At 41.7% G+C, this 23,110-nt stretch overlaps 1 long non-coding RNA gene across 1 annotated transcript; it reads right to left on the bottom strand.

Moving 5' to 3' along the window:
- Positions 1-3,684: 3,684 nt before the first annotated feature.
- On the bottom strand, positions 3,685-21,680 carry LOC134292395 (uncharacterized). The gene is made up of 3 exons (XR_009999624.1): positions 21,590-21,680; positions 9,054-9,233; positions 3,685-8,283 (listed from the first exon to the last, which is right to left on the bottom strand). It is a non-coding gene; the product is annotated as an uncharacterized LOC134292395 (long non-coding RNA).
- Between the last annotated feature and the right edge of the window lie 1,430 nt (positions 21,681-23,110).

Here is a 23,110-nt window from a genome sequence, read left to right as displayed (position 1 = left end):
AATACTGCTTCATCAATTATTGCTTCTGAAAAATTCACAGAGATAAGACAGATGGTGCTCTAACTGCTGTATGCAAAAATGTCCTGTATCAAAAGATATGCAAGTCAACATACTATGAAGCTAAAACTGAGAAGGTATATACCACATATATTTATTGATAAGTCAACCTCATGTATAAACTGAGGTCAAATTTGTGGGGCAAAATTACAGATTTTGATATGACCCATGGATAAGTCAAAGGTCATTCCACAAGAGAGGGGAAGGACCGAAAGGTCCCAGGTTCAAATCCCGGGAGCTGAATGAGCACCCGCTATTAGCCCCAGCTCCTGCCAACCTAGCAGTTCGAAAACATGCAAATGTGAGTAGATCAATAGGTACCGCTCCGGTGGGAAGGTAACAGCGCTCCATGTAGTCATGCCAGCCACATGACCTTGGAGATGTCTATGGACAACGCCGGCTCTTTGGCTTAGAAATGGAGATGAGCACCAACCCCCAGAGTCGGTCACAACTGGACTTAACGTCAGGAGAAAACCTTTACCTTTTAACCTACTCATATTGACCCTGTTTTACACATGCACACAAACAGAGTTAAGGTACAGTACTCACATTGATAAGTTGGAGATAAGTTGACCCAGACTTTTTAGGTTGATATTTTTGCCTAAAATTTCTAGTATGGGTATATTGTATAGATTATACATGAGTATATAGCAGGCATGAGCAAACTTTGGCCCTCCAGATATTTTGGACTTCAACTCCCACAATTCCTAACAGCCTACTAGCTGTTAGGAATTCTGGGAGTTGAAGTCCAAAATATCTGGAAGGCCAAAGTTTGCCAATGCCTGGTATCTAGGGTAGTTCAGAGACAGAGTACATAGCTGGCAAAGAGAAGGCTTTGCTTTCATTCTTGAAAAACAAATCTGCCAAATACCTTAATTGGAAAATGAAGAATACACTGCCATTTGTAAGTCACCTCTGGTTTCTCTTCCTATATATTGCTAGCAGTTTATTTGAAAGAGCTTCTCATGTGTACCTCCGTGATGCAAGGTTCTGCTGTCCTTCCCGGCAGTACCCTCTGGCACTCTGTGGTCTGGAAGCAGAAGAGCATTCTGTTGAGAGAAATACACTGAAAATCCTGGCTCAATTTGGAAAAAAAGCTCCCATGTCCCTTGCTCAGAATTGTTACATTTAAGGATTAAAAACTTCAGAATTTTCTGGACTCATGGATCATGGGAGTTTTCATTCAAAAAGCGACATTTAGCTCTACCCTATGTTTCATTACCATGATCAATGTAGCAACTTTCATCAGATTCAACAGACAATTATCTGAACGAGAGATATGAGTTTGTTAAAGGTCATGTCAAGAGATCTTTTCCCAAGCATTACTGACCATGAATATAGTCACTTAAACAAAGCAGATGATCTGATGTTTTCAACAAGAGATTATACTTTCCACAGCTATGTTTTAGACCAGGGGTCCCCAAACTTTTTTAAACAGGGGGCCAGTTCACGGTCCCTCAGACCATTAGAGGTCCGGACTATAGTTGAAAAAAAACAACAACCTATAAACAAATTCCTATGCACACTGCACATCTCTTATTTGGAAGTAAAAAAAAAACCCAAATGGGAATGAATACAACCTCAATGTTAATAATAATAATAATAATAATAATAATAATAATAATAATAACAACAACAACAACAACAACAATAATAATGAGGGTTGGAAGAGACCCCTTGGGCCATTTAGTCCAACCCCCTTCTGCCTTTGTGCACCAAAAGCACAAGCAAAGCACCCCTGACAGATGGCCACCCAGCCTCAATGTTGTTAATGATAATAATAATAATCATCATCATCATCATACATCACACAGCCCTAAATACCGGGGAAGTGTTCAACATGTGATTTTGTGATACCAAATCCAGCATATATATATCTCGTTTGCTGTGTTATACTGTGTCTTTGTGTCAATAGTAATAATAATAATAATAATAATAATAATAACAATAATAATAAAGAGGGTTGAAATGGCCGTTGGGCCATTTAGTCCAAGCCCCTTTTGCATTTGTGCACCAAAAGCACTGACAAAGCACCCATTAATAATTAATTATTAATTAAATAATAATTAAAATACCATTATAAACAAGCAAAGCTTTGGAAGGCACACAACAGGTGAGGGAGGAGGCAGGAAAGGCGCGTGCCTTTCCCTCCTCCCTCGAGCCGTACATGCCTTCCTCGGTGGAGGAGGAGGGAGCTGCTGCGTGGGCCAGATAAATGGCTTTGATGGGCCGCATGTGGCCCCCGGGCCTTAGTTTGGGGACCCCTGTTTTAGACAGTTCTCGGCACAGTTCTCGGTACTTACTAGCTTGTATTAGGTGATATTAATTTTACATCCTGAGGGATTCATGCCAGCCATTTACCTGCTAAAGCAATACAGGGATATCAAATTCAGTTTCATCAAGGGCCATCTCAGCCATAATAACAATAACAACAGCAACAACAACAATAATAACAACCCATTGGAACTTATGCCTCAAGTACCACCTGACAGCAGCAAAGAACTGGTGGGATCACAAGCCTGCCAAAGTATTGGAGAATGAGCATGCAAAGATACTGTGGGACTTCCGAATCCAGACTGACAAAGTTCTGGAACACAACACACCAGACATCACAGTTGTGGAAAAGAAAAAGGTTTGGATCATTGATGTCGCCATCCCAGGTGACAGTCGCATTGACGAAAAACAACAGGAAAAACTCAGCCGCTATCAGGACCTCAAGATTGAACTTTAAAGACTCTGGCAGAAACCAGTGCAGGTGGTCCGGGTGGTGATCGGCACATTGGGTGCCGTGCCAAAAGATCTCAGCCAGCATTTGGAAACAATAGACATTGACAAAATAGACATTTGCCAACTGCAAAAGGCCACCCTACTGGGATCTGCGTGCATCATCCGAAAATACATTACAGAGTCTTAGACACTTGGGAAGTGTTCGACTTGTGATTTTGTGAAACGAAATCCAGCATATCTATCTTGTTTGCTGTGTCATACAACAACAACAACAACAACAACAACAACAACAACAACAACAACACATTTTTATAACCCGCCTTCTGTCCCTGAAGGGACTCAAGGTGATTATGGTTGGTTTTAACCTACGGATAGAGAATTTGTGGATACAGAGGACCAACTATCATCCTTTTACATAGTGGTTGGTGGTCTTTAGTGTTTAGCCCATTTGGATCCCCAGATGTTATTGAACAACAACTCCCATCACTTTTGATGATATCTATGCAGACTAGAGATAATGGGGAATGCAACCCAACAGCACTTGTGGCTCTAAGGTTGGGGAAAGGTTAAAGGATATTTTAAAGTCAGACATCATATCCACAAGCCTTGTATTTAAATCCAAACCCCACTGTCCTGACTAAACAAGACAAATTGCAGCTTCCAAATGTTACAGTATCACAACTCCCATCAGTTATAGTCATGATGTCTAATGATGACGAATGCAGGAGTTGTACTCCAGCACCTGGAGGACCATATACAATGACATGGGTTGGATTTGGCCCATGGGCCTAGAGTTTGATGCATGTGCAATACTGCATCAGGAATGAAAACTGATCATTGTATCCCTTCTGGGGACCTATTAGTCTTCTCTTGAAAGAACACACCAAGACACACAGGGGATGAAGATACCATACATCTTTATTGTTCTGAATACAAGAGTCTAGCACTACTGCCCATCTGTATAGGGGCTTACCTACAATGTTATTAATAACCCAAAACCTCTGCTGCCTGGTGCCTGCCCTTTCCCGCATACCAGAACCCACCTTCTGACACCTTCATACCAGAACCCACCTCTCTTTTGGCCATTGGCCATGTGCTCTATGCCTGGACCGTGGAGCTGATAGTTGCATGACATGGGTGAGCATGACAGTAGGTCAATAATTCTCATGCTATTTAATGTGAGGAACTTCCAATTACTATTTTATGATGAGCTAGGGTTTGCCACCATGTTCATACTCTTTGGCTATGGCAACCATTATTTCCTGGATGCTCACCATGGACTAGCATCCAATGGTTCCAGAACTGTCACAAGTAGAGTACATCCAACTATGAGTCAGTGATCAAGACAATCTCTATGATTATACCCACAGTTTCTTGCACTGAGGAAAGAGATCCTGCAACTGTGGAATGTTGGGCCTGGTAGTAGTGGAGGAAGATGAGTGTAACCATGTAAAATGAGTATCCCTAGGAGACAGGCATCCAACCTCTGCTTGAATACCTCCAACAAATGAGAACTCCCCATAAGATAGATTCATAGAATCATAGAATCGTAGAGTTGGAAGAGACCTCACGGGCCATCCAGTCCAACCCCCTGCAAGAAGCAGGAAAATCTCATTCAAAGCACCCCCGACAGATGGCCATCCAGCCTCTGCTTAAAAGCCTCCAAAGAAGGAGCCTCCACCACAGTCCGGGGCAGAGAGTTCCACTGCTGAACAGCTCTCACAGTGAGAAAGTTCTTCCTGATGTTCAGGTGGAACATCTGAACAGATAGCTCTGTTATGTAGCGTCTTCCTTTATCTGAGTTAAAGTTGATTTCAACTATGGTAACCCTGTGAATGAGAGACCTCCAAGAACCCTGGTTATTAACTGCTCTGCTGACACCTTATAAACTGAAAGTCATGGCTTTCTTGATTGAATCTCCCTTGGGCTGAAATTCAGTCTCCCTAGGAATGGGGAATATTTGGCCCTCCAGATCTTTTGGTCTATAATAATAATAACACTTTATTTATAATCTGCCGTCTCTCCCCGAAGGGACTCATCATTAGCTGTAGACAGCATGGCAAATGCTATGGTACTGTTAAAACTGAAGTCCAAATATCTATAGGACAGGAAGTTCCTCACCTCTGTTATACTATATTAAGCTTAACATTTATTTTTTGGCATTTATATCCCCCTTTTCAATGATAAAATCAAACTCAAGGCAGCTTACAGATGAAAGAATATAAATCACACACACAAAAGCAAACCCAACAATAAAGCAAAAGCAATAAAGGCATCATTATAAAGCATTATAAAAATGCTATCAGTGACAGACTCCTATATATATATTTAACTGGAATTATGTCCTATTGAACTTGATGGGATTTACTTTTGCGCATAGCATGTATAGGATTCCAGAGTTTTAAAAACGTCTTGAGAAATCAACTAAGATGTGGAAGATATAAAATGTCCTGAAAGGTCCATTTAGAAACAGCAAAAAAGGAAACCTTTGCATAATTTAAAACCCACACCTAAAAGGCTCTTCTTGTCTCCATAAACTTCAACTTTGTAGATGAAGGTCGACAGTGAAGTTCTCTCTCAAATTAGATGATACCATGTTTTTAGAAGAAGGAACGATCTCAAAAGATACAGATCTCTGCTTGTCATAGTCTATCTTGCATGGAGTGTGCCGGATGTTGTAATTGGTCATTGGAAGATAAATATAAATTTAATTTGCAGGTCTGATTACTAAAAAGTGTATTTTTGAGCAAATCCCATCATGGAAAGGAAAACAGATTAATCACCTTGAATACACATTTTCCTTCATGACCAGTTTGTCTGAGTGCAGTTCTAGAGTAGATTTTTAGTTATGGCAGTAACCTTATTTTTTATTTATCATGTCAGAAGCAAACCGAGGGTACAGTTGTAATGTATTTGAAAACACAAAATTAAAAACTTGGCATTATACTAAATGTTATTTGTACCTTAAATCACAGGTCTCACACTTCTTAATAATCCAATGCTTATTCCTTTACTTCTTATTTGCAGTCATCATAGAACAACTTTTAGGGAAAACAAGTCAGGAGAAACTGATTATGCTATTATCTGATCAAGATATATTTATCACATTCTTGGAGCTTTGGTTGTCAAAACAAGTTAAAGTCAAAGCTGAATAATTCTGTGGCAAGCAAAACAGACAATTAGACCAAGTATAGCCAGCATGGTGTAGTCGATTCAGGGTTGGACAATGATTCTGGAGACCAGGGTTTGAATCCCCGCTCAATCATGAAAACCCATTGGGTGACCTTGGCCAAGTCACATATTCTCAGCCTCAGAAAGCCCCATGATCACTATAGAACACCTTACTTGGGAAATGGCTTGATGGCACACAACAAGAACAATTTCATTCTAGGTTACTTTTCTCTCTTAATTAATAGATTGTAAATTTGTCATTTTTGTGATGTTGTGATATTGTATTTTTGTTTTAATATACTTTGTAAGGATGTGATTATTCTAATTCATTATGAACATTTTTCATGTGTTGTGCTGGCAGGACTGCTGACTTGAAAGTTGGGTTGCTGATCTTAAGGTTGCCGGTTCGAATCAGGACAGAGTGTGGATGAGCTCCTTCTGTCAGCTCCAGCTCCCCATGCGGGGACATGAGATGGTAACAACAACTCCCACAAGGATGGTAACAACGCCAAACATCCAGGCATCCTCTGGGCAACGTCCTTGCAGATGGCCAATTCTGTCACACCACAAGTGACTTGCAGTTTCTCAAGTCACTCCTGACATGAAAAAAAGTGTTGTTGCATTATATTCTAATATTTTATTATATTGTATTTGGGGGGGTGGGGTTGTGGCTTTTTGCTTTAATAATAAAACTGAACTAAAAAAACCTGACTCTATATGTGTATTTCTGGAATTTAATACGAATGCTGTGAATTACCTAAACAGGGGCAAATGGCAAACAAGACATTCTGTGCCTGATGAACAGAAGCAAATGACACCTTGGTTCCAAAGTTAATGCACATGGTACCCTAGACTAGCAAATCTACTTCAGTGCCTGAGGCTGCACCTACACTGTAGAAGTAATGCACTTTGACACCACTTTAATTGCCATTGCTCAACATAAACATGGGGGTTGCATTTGGGCGAGGTAATAGCAGTATTTGGCAGAGAAGGTCAAAGCCCTTGTAAAACTCCAACTGTATTGGAGCCATAACAGTTAGAATGGTGTCAACAGTGTAGATGTACCATAAGGTAGAAAATTGTACAAGCATCTCCTCTTATTTGTAAGGTTAAGGTAAAGGTTTTCCCCTAACATTAAGTCTAGTTGTTTCCGACTCTGGGGGGGGTGGTCTCATCTCCATTTCTAAGCCAAAGAGCCAACTTTGTCTGTAGACACTTCCAAGGTCATGTGGCCAGCATGAATGCATGGAGTGCTGTTACCTTCCCGCAGAAGCGGTACCTATTGATCTACTTACATTTGCATGTTTTCGAACTGCTAGGTTGGTAGGAGCTGGGGCTAACAGTGGGAGCTCACCCCACTCCCCAAATTCAAACCACCAATCTTTTGGTCAGAAAAGTTCTGCAGCTCAGTGGTTTAACCTGCTGCACCATCGGGGGCTCCTTCTCTATAGCATAATGTTAAAAACGTGGAAGAAGAATCCATTGATATAGTATTTTTATAGATCATTAAAAGGTAAAGGTTCCCCCTTGACATTGAGTCTAGTCGTGTCTGACTCTGGGGGTTGGTGCTCATCTCCATTTTTAAGTCAAAGAGCTGGCGTTGTCCCTAGACACCTCCAAGATCATGTGGCCAGTATGACTGCATTGATCTACTCACATTTGCATGTTTTCGTACTGCTAGGTTGGCAGAAGCTGAGGCTGACAGTGGGAGCTCACCCCACTCCCTGGATTCAAACTGCCGACCTTTCGGTCAGCAAGTTCAGAAGCTCAGCAGTTTAATCCGCCGTGCCACCGGGGGCACCTCCTCTCATTTGTAGTTGCAACAATATACAGTAGAGCCTCGCTTATCCAACATAAACGGGCCGGCAGAACGTTGGATGAGCGAATATGTTGGATAATAAGGAGAGATTAAGGAAAAGCCTATTAAACATTAAATTAGATTGTGATTTTACAAATTAAGCACTAAAACATCATGTTATATAACAAATTTGACAGAAAAAGTAGTTCAATACACAGTAATGCTATGTAGTAATTACTGTATTTATGAATTTAGCACCAAAATTTCATGATGTATTGAAGACATTGACTACAAAAATGCGTTGGATAATCCAGAACGTTGGATAAGTAAGTGTTGGATAAGTGAGACTCTACTGTAATCATAATAAGCTAAAAGGCACTTATTGCCTTTTGCAAGATTCAAAATGTGTCCGAGGAGGCACCTCTTTGTGCCCTAGAGTTGGGATGACCATGCTACAAATCTAACCCATTTTGGGCCTGTGTTCGTGCGTTGTGATGGGCTAAATCCTTCTGCCGTCCTCAAAAGAAGGCCTGTAAGAGATAAAGAAAGGGGATTCAGCGCATCTCACCATTTCTTGATTTCCATCCACTGTTTTTTTCTGGGCTGGATTGTCACTTCCAGCATCAGATGTCCACGACAAAAGATACGGCCCTGCCTTGAACTGAAGGCACCGCTCCTCGTGTTTATTTGCTTCTTTATTCCGGCAAAGTGGCACTATGCACACGCGTCAGTCGATGGGCAACACCCGTGTGCCGCAGTACGGTTCAAGGTTGCCTTGGCAACCAAAATGAAAAGGGTTTTGAAGCGCTGGCAAGGCCTGCGCTAATGAAAATGAGCATTCACAGAGCCGCTTCTCCAGGTGGGTGAAAAGAGACTCCCCGCTGGGTTCCTTGCCCAGGCTGCTTTGTAATAGGGAGCTGTGTTTTTTTTCAGAGAAATAAGCGGAGCCCACTTCCTCCCTTTCCATAGGAAAAGGCAGCCGCTGATTAAAAGTTCTGAGACAATTCTTTGAAGCCTCTGATTAATAGGTTCCTTTATGAATCCAAATTAGACCGTCAATGCATTCTCTATCTTTCCCCCCCTTCACACCCGAAAACTACCATTATGAAAATGTTTGTTGTTGGTAGCTGTTGCTGTTCCTGCTTTTTACATGTTTAATCCCCCTCATGTGCATCTGTGCCAGATGGCCATATGAGGACCGGTGAAGATAATCTGCCAGCCTTTATGGAGAGAAACTTAACACCCTCACTGCTGTGGAGGCCTGCTGTTCCCCCCTGATAAGCAACTCAGGTGAACATACCCGCTTCTTTCAGATGTGGAAACTACCACTGGGTAAACATAAACGCCCAATAGACAACTATGCGTTGGCCTCACTTTACAATTCACTGTGGAATTCCACTTCTTCTCTGGAGTCACTCATGGTGGTATTTGGACCCACATCGGTCTTCATCATGGATGCTCCTTTTCATCTGTCCAAGGTCTAAAGGGGAAATCAGGAGATATTTCAATGCAAAGATACACTGGGTCATCTGTGCCCTGCAACACCTAAGGATTTGGACATCCCTTTTGCAAAGCTCCTCTAGAAACTACCGTGTTTCCCCGAAAATAAGACAGTGTCTTATATAAATTTTTGCTCCCAAAGATGCTCTAGGTCTTATTTTCAGGGGATGTCTTATTTTTCCATGAAGAATATCTGGTACATACATTTATCAATCCTGCATGCTCTGGTGTTCTGTTTGGCAGGCGTTGGGCCTGCTTCCAAACAAAAACTTTGCTAGGTCTTACTTTCGGGGGAGGCCTTATATTTAGCAATTCAGCAAAACCTCTACTAGGTCTTATTTTCTGGACATGTCTTATTTTAGGGGAAACAGGGTAGTTGTTTGCAAAATAGCACATAATCCGTTCTGTTTTTAGAAAGATTCTGGAACCATTTGGATTCAAAATTCGGGAAGAATCTGCCCCAAAACAAAACAGGGGGCACCCGAAATTCAAACCAAAACCAGAACAAAACGGAATGGATTTGCACAGAACAAAAACAGAAGGGATTCTAGTAGACTTACTTAATAATAATAATAATAATAATAATAATAATAATAATAATAATATTTTTATACCCCACCCCATCTCCCCGAAGGGACTCGGGGCGGCTTACATGGGGCCAAGCCCGAACATCAACAATATAAAAACAAAGCAATAAAACAAATGAATCAACAACAACAATAAAACAATAAAACAGGTCATAAAATCACATACAAATATAATGATAAAATCTAGGGTTGGCTCCAAAATATACTGGGCCAAAAGTGCAATTATATCAGTATCAAAAGGGGTTACCCGAGCAATCATTCCCATTAACGTGCCGGGGAAGGTGTATAGAAGGGACTATTTTTAGATGGTAACGGTTAAACCTACTGTGGAGATCAGTCTCCAAAGGCCTGTTGAAAGAGCCAAGTTTTCAGGCTCTTTCGGAAGGTGAGGAGGGTAGGGTCCTGCCTGATATCCTTGGGGAGCGAGTTCCAGAGACGAGGGGCCACAACGGAGAAGGCCCTCTCCCTAGTCCCCACCAACCGCGACTGCGATGGTGGTAGGATCGAGAGGAGGGCCTCCTCTGACGAGCGAAGAGACCGTGCAGGTTCATAGGAGGAGATGCGGTCACGAAGGTAGGTGGGTTAAGTAGGTGGTACTTAGGCAATCCCTCGTTGTCCGAGTAGGATTGTCTTCCAGGTGTAGTGTCCCGGTGGTGGATATGTAGGTGACTGTGGAGCCCTATTCTTGACCCGCATGTTCTTCCACAGTGAAGACATTGGTTTCCAGGTGGAAGGATCAGGGTTGGCTTTACGCGCCTTCCTCTTGGCACATTTCTCTCTTTCACCCTCCATTCATGTCTCTTCAAATTCCACAGCACTACTGGTCACCGCTGAGCTCCAACTAGAGTACTCAAGGGCCAGGGCTTCCCAGTTCTCGAAGTCCATGCCACAGTTTTTAAGGTTAACTTTAAGCCCATATTTAAATATCTTTTCCTGTCCACCAATATTACATTTTCCGTTCTTGAGTTGGAAGTATAGTAACTGCTTTGGTAGATGGTGATCGGGCATTTGGACAACGTGGCCAGTCCAGCGGAGTTGATGGCATAGGAGAATCACTTCAGTACTAGTGGTCTTTGCTTCTTTCAGCATGCTGACATTTGTCCTCTTGTCAGCAGCGGCCCTAGGATTTTTCACTATGTAAGCAAACCTAGGGCCGCATGCACCCCCAAAATTACGCCCCCCCAACTTACCGGCGGCGGTGCTCTCTCCAGCCACAGAACTCCAGGAAGTCCTTGCTATTCTCGCGAGATCTCACAGAAATCTCACGAAATCCCGTGAGAATAGCAAGGACTTCCTTGTTTTGTGGCAAGCGACCCACTGGTCGCCGCTGCCGCCGCGAGAGCACCCAACAAGGGTTGCGCCCGAAGCGGCAGCTTCAAAGGTTTCTATTATGAACCGGCCCTGCCTCCTGTCTTTCCAAGAGATTTGCAGGATTTTTCAGAGGCAACGCTGGTGGATTCATTCCAGTAGTTGAGTGTGACATCTGTAGACGGTCCACGTTTTAGAGAGGAAAGATGGAATGTGCCTCCATGATGTGCCACCTCCCATCCTCTTGCTCCAGGCTTTCTTTCCCTCTCTTCCTCTCCTAGGTTGGAGCCAATGGAAAGGGAATGCCCTTTGCTATCAATCTGGGTTGTAATTTGGTGAAGTACCAGTGCTTTTTGTCAGGGAAAACTAAAGACGATTTAAACTACAACTCCTATGATGGGTGGCAGGGGAACCGGTGAGAATGGCCACCTCTTTGGGTTGTCCAAAATCCTTTCGGGGCTGCATGTGGCCCATGGGCTATATGTTGTGCAGGTCTGATCTACCTCGGATAATGAAAGCAATTTGATACCACTTAATCTGCCATCGCTCAATGCTATGGAAACATGGGAGCTGTAGTTTGACATGGTCTTTAGCCTTCTCTGCCAAGGAGTGCTTGTACTTCACCAAATTACTAATCCCAAGATCCCATTTCATCGAGCCATGGCTGCTAAAGTGATGTCAAACTACATTCATTCCAGTGTAGATGCACCCTGGGACCGAAGTCAGCTCACAAGATGGTTAAACAAGTACAATCCTTAATTTTGCTATTTTAGATAAGGGACACCATTTTACTACTCCGTTGTATATATTTAGATTTGAGCATCCACAGATTTTGGTATCCTTGGAGGGTCCCGGAACCAAACCCCAGTGAACACCTTGTACATAGACAGTCATCTGTATACATATTATTACAATATTATTGGGTAACTAAGAGTCTGTTAAGACGTGTTTGTGCCTCTCATGTTCCATGCATCAGCTGCTCAACTGTGCTGCTAAATGTCGTGAGAATCTTAACTCCACACAATGATTTTTTGCATAACCAAATGCAGACTTCGATTGTCCTGCACCAAAGCATTGCATTGTTGTTATTATGATTTATTATTTATAAAGTGCCTAAAATCTCAAGGTGATGTGCAGAAGGATTTAAAAATAGAACAGGTCTTGCCTTGAGGCGTACAAATCTATGATTAAAGTCAAGATACATTAGGGAGGACAAGAAAGCTAAGTAAAAGGAAAGGAGGGTCAACCAGGAAGAAGCCAGGGCACAAAAATGTTCCTTAAGGAGAGATGCCTACATGTAAAAATAGAGATGTCTGGATATTAGATGGAAGGGTGTTCCAGTGATAATGAGATGCAAGGGGAAAGGAGCATCAGTTGGAAACTGAAGGATAATGTTTAGCTTAACTAGAAGATTGGTAAGTGTAGATGCAAAAATCTGAGATAGAAAGATAGATAGATAGATATAATTAGATACATAACAACAGGGAATTTGGATGTAGAATAATACCTTTCAACATTTCATAGATGAAAACTGATCAGAATGTGACTAAGATGGAAAAAAATAAGCTGCAGTCTACTCTCACTGAGTTACCCAGATTTACTTGAGTCTAATGCACCAAATCTACTGCGCACCTCAGTTTTCAAACCCCGAAACCAAAGAAAGGATTTGCTGCTGAATGTAATGCACATTACTACACAGTGCGCTCTTTGTAATTTGGCCAAAAAAGGTGCTCACGACAATTGCTGCCAGCTTAGAATTCCTTCATTATAATCAATTGTGTTAGAACACCAGTCATGGAAAAGAAAACCTTGGGCTGCATCTATGCTTTAGAATGAATCCACTTTAATTGCCTTGGTTCAATACTATGGAATCCTAGAGGCTGTATTTTGCCAAAGAATGCTCGTGCCTCACCAAACTACATTACTGAATTACACAAATCTAATGCACATCCCAACTTTGGGTAGGACACTTAGCCAAAAAAGGTGAGCGTTAGATTCGAGTAAATATGGCAATTGAGAGAAAATTACTTTGGCAGTTTGAGCTCAGTTTGTTGCAACTAGAGATAAAGCAGGAAGGTGGTGGTGGTGGGGAGACAAGACATTTTAAAAGCATCGTTATGTTCGAATCTGGAAAGCTAAAGCGTCTTCAATACAAACCGAAGAAGTTCAAAATGGAAGCTCCCCTGATTTAGGGAATATGGGAACAGTTTGGCCAGATCTGACATGAAACCAGCTACTTTGTCCCCACTGTCACCCCATATTTCCCAGACTGGGGACACCAGATGGCAGTAAACTTCATCCACACCCTTGTTGTCATGGGTCCTACTGTAACCAGCAGCCAGCCGAGTTGTTGCAACAAGAAAGTTGTTTGTCTCCTATAGCCAGTCAATCGGGTGGCATCTCTTTGGCTCAAATAAAATTTATGAGCCCTTTTAAAAAGCGGTCGAATGTGCAGCATACTGCAGTAATACAATTGCGATGTAACCAATGCACATACAATTAGGGACAGATCAGACAGTTCTAGAAACTGGCACAACAAATACCTTAGCTTTCACTATGCAGATATACTTGGGGTCTTTCAATTCAGTTAGGACATCATCACATGGGGAAAATTCACTGTCATAAAACACTTTGCTCACACAGACAGCATGAAACCCGCCAGATTTCATCATATGATGCACATCTACTTCCCATGGGACTCTGTGCTGGCTGTGTTGGTGAAGCTTTCCAAGAGGGGAAAATCTGAACATGGGAGACTACCTGTGTTCAGACAGAAAATCATGGGGACTGCATGGGTGCATGCTGGAAAGGTATGTTTTTCGGCATGTGATGGGCGAGTGATGGGTGCTGGGTGACAAATTAACCCTGCTACCCCACAATCCTATGGATTCCCCCCCCCCCCCCGCTGTCCCCTTCAGCTTCGCACATGTAACTTTATCCTTTTAACTAGTGCCCTTGGTCCACACTCAATCTCAGTCATACCAACCTATTTTCTTTAGAAGAGTTTCCTCAATACAACTGTTCGTCATAGTTGCATCATTTGCCTCACCTACATATCCTGCATTTCACAGTTTTACAACTATGCTTTCAAAGATAAATTTGCAAGTCTGATTGCTGAGGAAATCTCATTGAGAGAAAGGAAATTGTTTAATTGCAGAGAACACACAGAATCCTTAACATCTAGTTTTGATCCTGAGATTACTTCACCCCATGCAAGGGAGTGGTATGAATACAGTGATGAATTGAGTTAAGCGTTTTATTCATTCTGTGACTGAGCTCTTAACTCAAATTGCTCTTATCTCTAAGTTAATTTTCCCACTGACATGCATTGAAATGCTATTAATCCATTCTGCACCCCCAATTGTTTTTATTGCATGTTTTTAAATAAGAAAATGTACTTTATAAATAACTAATAATGTATAAATGTACATTCACATGGAACAATAAAAAGAAAGATCAAATTTAATGTGGTAGAAGCACAAAGTTGTGGCAGAATGGTAGAAGCACAAAACTGTGGCAGGGAAACACAAAGTGAAGATGCAGAAGCATCATTTTCTTTATACTGTACTCATTCCAGCCTCCCCCCTCTCTTGCTCTCTCTCCCTGCTTCTCTTCATGAAACCAAACATACCAGGAATAAAAATCACACAAAATCAACTAACCCAAAATTCCTCAAAACGGACAGGACAAAGCCAACAGCAATCTCCCAAAGCAGTTATGGGCATGAGGCAATGAGGCTGCTCTCTTAAAGCCCTAAAGCCCTGTACTCCCCTGCTAGCTCTCCCTCTGGTGCTAGCTCTTAACTCAAAATGCTGCTTGTATATTAAAGTGAAATTGAGGCCAAGCGATGGTCTTAACTAAAACACTCTTAAATTGGGATGCTCTTAAGTCAAGGTTTTATTGTAGTGGGTTAAGGATCTGTTGGAATCTGAAATACTGATAGATTTAAAAGTGTGGCCTGACTAACGAAGCTTACTGCAAGAGTTGCCTCATATTGCTTGCCATGTTGCCTCATAAGGATCATCTGAGAACCATCGCTCATGTCTAATATGGTCACTTTTCCTTATGGCTTGAGATGGGTTACAGAATAATTAAAACTCATAAACATTGTAAAAATACCACAAATACACATATTGAAATGTATTTCTATAAAAGATACATAAACATATTTCTATAAAATATGAATTGAAATACACAAAACAGAGATTAAATAAAGAACACACACTACCGGCAGGTCGTTCCACAGTTTTGGGGCAGCAGATGAAAAAATCCTCTGAATGACAGTTGCCATTCAGGTTCTGGCAGGCTGGAGCAGACACCACCCGGAGGACATGAGTGTTCAGGCGGATTGTATGGAAGAATGCAATCCTTTAGGTAACCTGGACCCAAAGCATGTAGGGCTTTAAAGATCAAAAACAACACCTTGTATTTGTACAGTCAGTGGAGTGACTTTAGGATAGGTGTAATATGCTTACTCCTAGATGTTTCTGTAACCAGTCTAGCTGCCGTATTTTGAACCAACTGGAGTTTATGAACTTTGTACAAAGGTAGCCCAATGTAAAGCACATTGCAGAAGTCCAACCTTGAGGTGCATGCACTACCATCTTAAGGTCCTCCAAATCTAGGAATGGGCACAGCTGGCAGATCAGCCAAAGCTGATAATAAGCATTCCTGACCATTGCACCTACCTGGACTAACATTTGGAAAGACGGATCTAGGAGAACTCCCAAACTGTGAACACAGTCTTTCAAGGGGAGTGTAACCCCATCCAGAACTGGTTGACACACCTCTATCCCCAGTTTAGGACCCTTGATGGCAAGCATCTTTGTTTTATCTGGATTCAGTTTCTATTTGGTTTTACTCATGCAGCCCATTACCTTCTCCAGGCATTCATTCAGAGGAGACACTATCCTTAGCTCATGTTGTTTTTGAAGGCATGGAAAAATATATTTAGGTGTCATCAGCATACTGATAACATCCCACTCCATGCCTACAGATAATCTCTCTCAGCGGCTTCATGTAAATATTAAACAGCATTGGGGATAGAATGGCACTTTGTAGGATACCCCATAACAGCTCCTTTTTTGAGGAGCAGCTATCCTCAAGCTCCACCATTTGGAACCTGCCTGAGAGGTATGACTGGAATCACTGCAGCTCAGTGCCTCCGATTCCCAGCCCCCCTAGGCATTCCAGAAGGATATCATGGTCAATGGTATTGAAAGCCACTGAGAGCTCTAGAAGCACCAACAGGAACACACTACCCCGGTCGATGTTGAGACAGAGATCATCCACTAAGGAGACCATAGCAGTCTCAACTCCGTATCCTACTCTAAAGTTGGCCTGACATGGATCAAGGAAGTGTATGTCATCCAAGACTGCCTGGAGTTGGAGACATTACATAATTATGTAATGATAATCTGTATTGACTTGAAAGTCTTCATCCCAATCATGGGAGAAAAAAACCCAAAATATTTAGTGTCATCCTATATTGCATATCCAGAAACATGGATCACAATGGGACTTATTTCCAGACATAATTTTGAAAGTCACAGTTGGTTCTTCACATTTGTGGATTTGACCTTAGTAGAATTGAGTATTCATTGATTTGATGAATAATGTTATCTCTAGGAATCTCAAGATCCTCCAGTGCAACTCTATGATTTCTTTCTACCAGAAGATTCTCATAGAGTTGCACTACAGGTTCCGAAAGAGAATATTTTAATCAAATCACTGAATAATCAAACTAACATAAGGTTATGGTAATTGACCAAAGAGTCATGTTGAATGATTTAGAGATTCATGGAGAGGTGTTTTTAAAAGAGAAGTTAACCAAAACATCACTTTTTAAATTCAACGTTTTCCCACATTCTGCACTCTTAACCATACTGAACGTTGAGAGCTGGCTGTACTTCAAAACATAAATGAATTGCATTACAGGTCCCATCTGCTTTGATTATATGACAGTGTAGACTCAATTAATTCAGTTCCAAGCAGATAGTCTGGATTCAAAAACTGGATTATATGGCAGTGTAGATGGGACCCAGTCTTGCAATAGTTGCTATCTGCAATTATGGCCACTTTAAAAAATTCTTTTCCTCTAGGTTACAAATCTTACTGAATACCATACCTACCAGAATTTTTTCAAAAGACTGCCTATGGTATAAACCAGCACTTAAATGGAAAGGCCATACCTGTAATCTGTAACTATAAAAATTAATGATGCTTTTAAAAAAGAAGTGAAATTCTCCCTCATCCCTTTACAATAATGAAGTTATGCCTTAGTTATTGTCGAAAATTATGAACTACAGGCAATTTTGGAAGGAGTTACTTATAAATTCTGTCCTCAAGTTAGTGAACACTGGGTTGCAGACTCAGTTTCACCCTGGTTATGCTGCTGGCTGCCGATCACACCAACAGTGTGTTTTAGGGGAAGAGAGAGTTAGCAAGTCTGTTACAAAATTCATAACAGTCAATCTGCTCAGTGCGGCTGCTGAGGACTTCAGCGCTACCCAAGCCAACGAAAACACAGAGCGCTAGCTAAGCAAAGGAACAGCCAACTCAGCAGAAACCAGGGTTTGTTGTTCTATTTGCAGTGGAGAAAAGAGGGGGAAAACGCCCTCTGCCCACAGATATGTCACTCCATTTTGCAGCGTTGGAATGAAATGCATCAGAATAAGAAGAGAAATTGATTTCATGTTGGGGAAGCAGAAAGCACGAGGGGGATCTTGCACAGATTTTGTCCTGACTGCAGGAACGTCACAGGGAGCCCTCTTGCTAAATTCCAACACCAAAGAGAATTTGACTTTCAAGTCGCACGCTAGTTTTAATGAGAGCTCTAACCAGTCGCTGAGAAGCTGCCCTGAATTGCAGAAGAGCTTTCCTAATGTATTAACACTCACTGTCTTCCAAAGAATATTAAGCTGAATATAGATGTTCATCAGGAAAATAGAGAGGAACAACATATTGTTAGTTTCAAAGCGAATTCAAGTAACCTTTGGGGATGGAAACTTCAGAATTCTCATAACACAGTGATTTGTTAATTAAACAAAACTTGGAAAAGTTACTTTTGAAGATTATGACTTCCAGAATCCCTCTCCCCTATCAACAAAAGGAATAGTTGGATTGAAGCAGAACTCGGAGGAGTTACATTTGGACACTTTTAGCTATGTTGATTGGGGAATTCTGGAAATTGTAGCCCCAGATAGTAACTACTCCATGCTTTGGACTTAAAAGTAGCTGACAAATTATAGTCTCTATCTTCACTCATATCTTTGGAAATCATTCTCTCTTGCACACTCTGGCTGAGAATGGACTCAGTCACTTTGACATGATTGATTTTAACCCAGCCAGACAAATAGGCTGCTGTGGCAAATGGAACAGCTACTTCCATTTCTCATCTCTGGGCCGATCTGAATGAAACTGAAATTCTAGCGACACAATGAAAATGCCAAGCTTCTGGAAATGAAACCGTTCCTGCAATTTCCTCCAATTTTACATGACAGAAGACACCTTTGACTGGAGGGGAGAGAAAGGAGAGGAATTCTGCCAGTCTTTGTACTATTTTGCCCTCTTGTTCTAGGCTCCTTTGATCTTAGAGACCTCTCTGTCCCAGAAATTACAAACTATGTAAAGCAGCAAAAGTGGTCAGTTTGGTAACCAAAGCATGAACACACATTGCCTGCCTGACAAATATATTTATAGGACGGTTTTATTTATATGATAATTTATTTAATAAGGTTTTCATATGTTGTAACTAATTGCTTTTCAGCTATTTTATGTTCAGTTCATGTTCAAAGGCATTATGAGTTCACAACTAGGAATGAGTTAGTCTATTAAAAGAATAGAAGCTTTGTGGGGAATGCTGTTTATTAAATAGGAAGTAATATGAAGTAAGGTGAAATGGATACATATCAGATTGAATGTAGCATGATGACTAAGGAAGTTATCACATTAAGTGAGGGATTCGCAAATCCGTTGGGTCCTGTTGGCGGGGTCTGGAGTACCCATTGCCCCACATTCTGCATCCTCTGATATACCACCACCTTTATCCCATGAGGGAAGCGTCCGCCATCTGGCTTCCCCCCATTGTAGCAAAGGTGACATGGGAAGTCTTCCTCTCCCTTTTCACCATGGAGCCTGACTGGAAGGAGGTGTGTGTTGTTTAATGGGCTCCATGGAGAAAGGGATGAGGAAGCTGTTAATGTGGGATTTGTGTATTGGTAGTGTTTAAATGCAATTTGTGCCATGCTTGTATTGCAACTGATTGCATCATCCAGAATGTACCATAGTGTGAAAAGAGTTAATTGCCAAGAAGCTATGATGACCTTGGTGTGTGGCTGGAACTAGGGAATATCCAGACACAAGTGTTTGTGCATAACGATTGCATCAGTTGAGTTGAGTTGAGTTCTGTCTGCCTAGAGTTCAAGTCAAGTTCTGTTGGAGAACAGACCAGTCCTGTGTTCGTCTGTCATCTGCAAGTCTGTTTGTGCTGATTACTGCTGCATACAGTAAAACTTTGTAAATAGTTTTACCAACGTCTCTGAGTGTCTCTTTGTTCTGCGTTCCACTGCTTCCATCCAACTACTGCTGCACTGCAAATACTCTGACAGAAGCAGCATACAATGGGCAAATCAGCCCCTATGATGAAATTGTAAAAATGTGATCCTATATGTGCCCATTCAGCTGTACATTTCATTAAGCTTAAAAGAACTGACTTTTGGTAAAGTGCATTTACATATCCTCCAACATTTCACAGAGGAAAACATCTGACACATGTGGCTCAAAAAGGTGTGGACAACATGGGAAATGTTATTAATGAGGAGGAAACGTTGGGAGTAGCTGCAACAGTTTACTTTTGCTTGGGTTTACAGGGAAGGGCAAGATTTCTCCCTCCCTCCAAATTAGCTGTGTGCCAATTACTTCTGCAGTTTCCAGTATCCCTCAGTTGCAGCAGGGAATCCCCATTGCTTAGCTGCACTAAATATGGTTCATGAAATTACTCTCCCCTGCGTTAATCGAAATCAGTCCCTGTGCGGCGTTTAGCCACTGTTAGCCCCAGCTTCTGCCAACCTAGCGGTTTGAAAACATGCAAATGTGTGTAGATCAATAGGTACCGGTGGGAAGGTAATGGTGCTCCATGCAGTCTGACAGCGTGGAAGTCAGGGTGCGTGCCGGGTGGGTTTCTTCAAACTCCATCAATCATCTGCTCCAGCACCCTGATGAATTGGTTGCAATCATCTGCCTCACCAATTCCTGTTCAATGTCAGACTCTGAGACATTACTAGTCTAAAGTCCAAACATTTATTTAATATCTACAAACATATTTACAAAGCATAGCAAAAGCCATCGCTCTGAGCTGGCATTCTTCTATTGCCTCTTCGCTCCGGCAAGCACAGCTCAACACAAACAGAGATAAGAAACACATTTCTCAGTTCGAAGGAAGTTCCCGACCTCCAAAGGCCGGAAATCATGCCTGATAGGTCATAGCAGGCTGTCAGTCTAACTAGCCTGCTGTTAACTGTTTCATTGCTGAAACACACACTCTTGCCTAACAGCAGAAAACACTTGATTTACATTTCATACACATACAACCATAATCCAACACAGTCATGCCAGCCATATGACCTTGGAGGCGTCTACGGACAACACTGGCTCTTCGTCTTAGAAATGGAGAAGAGCACCAACCCCCAGAATCGGACACGACTATAGACTTCACGTCAGGGGAAAACCTTTTCCTTTACCTAGATAAGTGGTTCTCAGTCTCGGGTCCCCATATGTTTTTGGCCTACAACTCCCAGAAATCCCAGCCAGTTCACCAGCTGTTAGGATTTCTGGGAGTTGAAGGCCAAAAACGTCTGGGGACCCCAGGTTGAGAACTACTGACCTAGATGGTACTTATAAATAACATTTTGAATTATGCCATGTCCCATAATACTCAAATGAGTAGTCTATCTATCTATGATCTATCTATTATTAATATCTATCTATCTATCATCTATCTATCTATCTATCTATCTATCTATCTATCTATCTATCATCTATCATCTATCTCTGTTTTTACTTCAGAAATTACTATATTACTTTTCCTTTTAAAAAATCCTAAAGCAGTTCATTAAAAAAAGGACAACTGAATAGACAGATACAGGATTGTACTGTGTGTTATGAATCAAAAAGTCTCTGATTTGAAATTAAATCTCTGCTGGATGTTTTCTGGAGAAACCTTTGACTCTCAGCCCTGCCTCTATCTGACCCATGGTTGACCAAATAGTTGAAAGGATTACTGCAGTAAAATCACGCACTTTGAAAACTCTACTCCCAGTGCTGTTATTCTTATGAGCGAGCATGGGGCTGTCCCTTGTGAGTAAGTATAGGTGGGAGACAGATCACAGTTTCAAAGTCTTTCTGAAGTCACATTCTAATCAAAATACACCCAGTGACTCACGCTTCCATGGAGTCTGGCCTCCCTCAGTTAAGTCAACACAGAACAGCAACCGGGAGTCCATTCTTTTGCTCAGAGTCCAACTATTTCCATGCAGTCCTTGTTTAGGTTTAAGATTAGCAAAGATCTCATGACCTTTCGCTCTTTCCCTCTGTGACTCAGAGTGCAGTCAGAGTTTTCAGTGCAGAGCCATTGTGTAATTCTTTAACCAGGAAACAAAAGGCAGCCATTCTCAATCTGGGAGGCAGGCCCCCTTTGAGTAGAGCAGACTCCCCCCCCCCCCCAAGTGAGATCTACAATATTGGAGAAAAGGGGGTCATTGACCATATAGTAGTGAAGAAGACTGCTGCGTAGACTCTTTTTCATGAATTATATACAGTGAGACCTTGGTATCCGCTGGTGTTTGATTACCAGATCTGCCATAGATACTCAAATCTGTGGATGATCAAGTTCCATTATATACAATAGTGTACTAATATGGAGTTCCTTCAGTAAAATGGCAAAATCAAAATTTGCTTTTTTTTTGGAGGGTGTGGGGGAGTTGGGGTATTTTTTATCTGTGGATGAAGAATTAATGGATAAGGATGGCCAACAATATTTCATATAGTGAGTGAAATAGTGAATAATGCAGGAAAAATGTATTAATCTGCTATCATTTGTCTGAACATGTGAAGGACTAAGAGCTTCCAGATCCCAGAGCCTGGACTTTCTCTTCCATGCTCATGGAGGAGGGGAGGAATCTCAGGGCAAGAGCATTGCCTTGAAATGTTTTGTGTGTATGTAATAATACTAATAATAACAACAACAACAGGTGGAACTGGACAATTTTGACAGAAAAACAAGAAAACTCATGACCATTCATCATTCACTGCACCCTCGCAGTGATGTTGACTGGCTATATCTGCCTAGAAGATCAGGGGGCAGAGGACTCTTACAAGTAAAACAAGCAGTCAAAGAAGAAGAACATGCCCTGGCAGAATATGTAAAGCAAAGTGAAGAACCTGCTTTGATTGAAGTCAAAAATCAGAAACTCCTCAAAGCACAGCAAGCAAAAAATCAGTACAAGAAAACTGCACTACAAACTAGAGCTGACAGCTGGCACAACAAAACACTGCATGGAAAGTTTCTTGACAAAATTGAAGGAAAAGCTGATAAGGAGAAGACCTGGCTCTGGCTCACAAATGCAACACTGAAGAAGGAGACAGAAGGCCTGATCCTTGCAGCCCAGGAGCAAGCCATCAGAACAAATGCAATTAAGGCCAAGATAGAAAAATCAGCTGATGACCCAAAATGCAGACTGTGCAAGGAAACCAACGAAACCATTGATCATATCCTCGGTTGCTATAAGAAAATCATACAGACAGATTACAAACAGAGGCACAACTATGTGGCCCAAATGATTCATTGGAACTTATGCCTCAAGTACCACCTCCCAGCAGTAAAAAACTGGTGGGATCACAAACCAGCAAAGGTCGTGGAAAATGAACACGCAAAGATACTGTGGGACTTCCGAATCCAGACTGA

The sequence above is a fragment of the Anolis carolinensis genome, chromosome 6 (genome assembly GCF_035594765.1).
Source record: "Anolis carolinensis isolate JA03-04 chromosome 6, rAnoCar3.1.pri, whole genome shotgun sequence".
Classification (NCBI taxonomy): Eukaryota; Metazoa; Chordata; class Lepidosauria; order Squamata; family Dactyloidae; genus Anolis; species Anolis carolinensis.
Note: the sequence above shows the minus strand (reverse complement) of the source record. Positions and strands in the feature narration are given on the sequence as shown.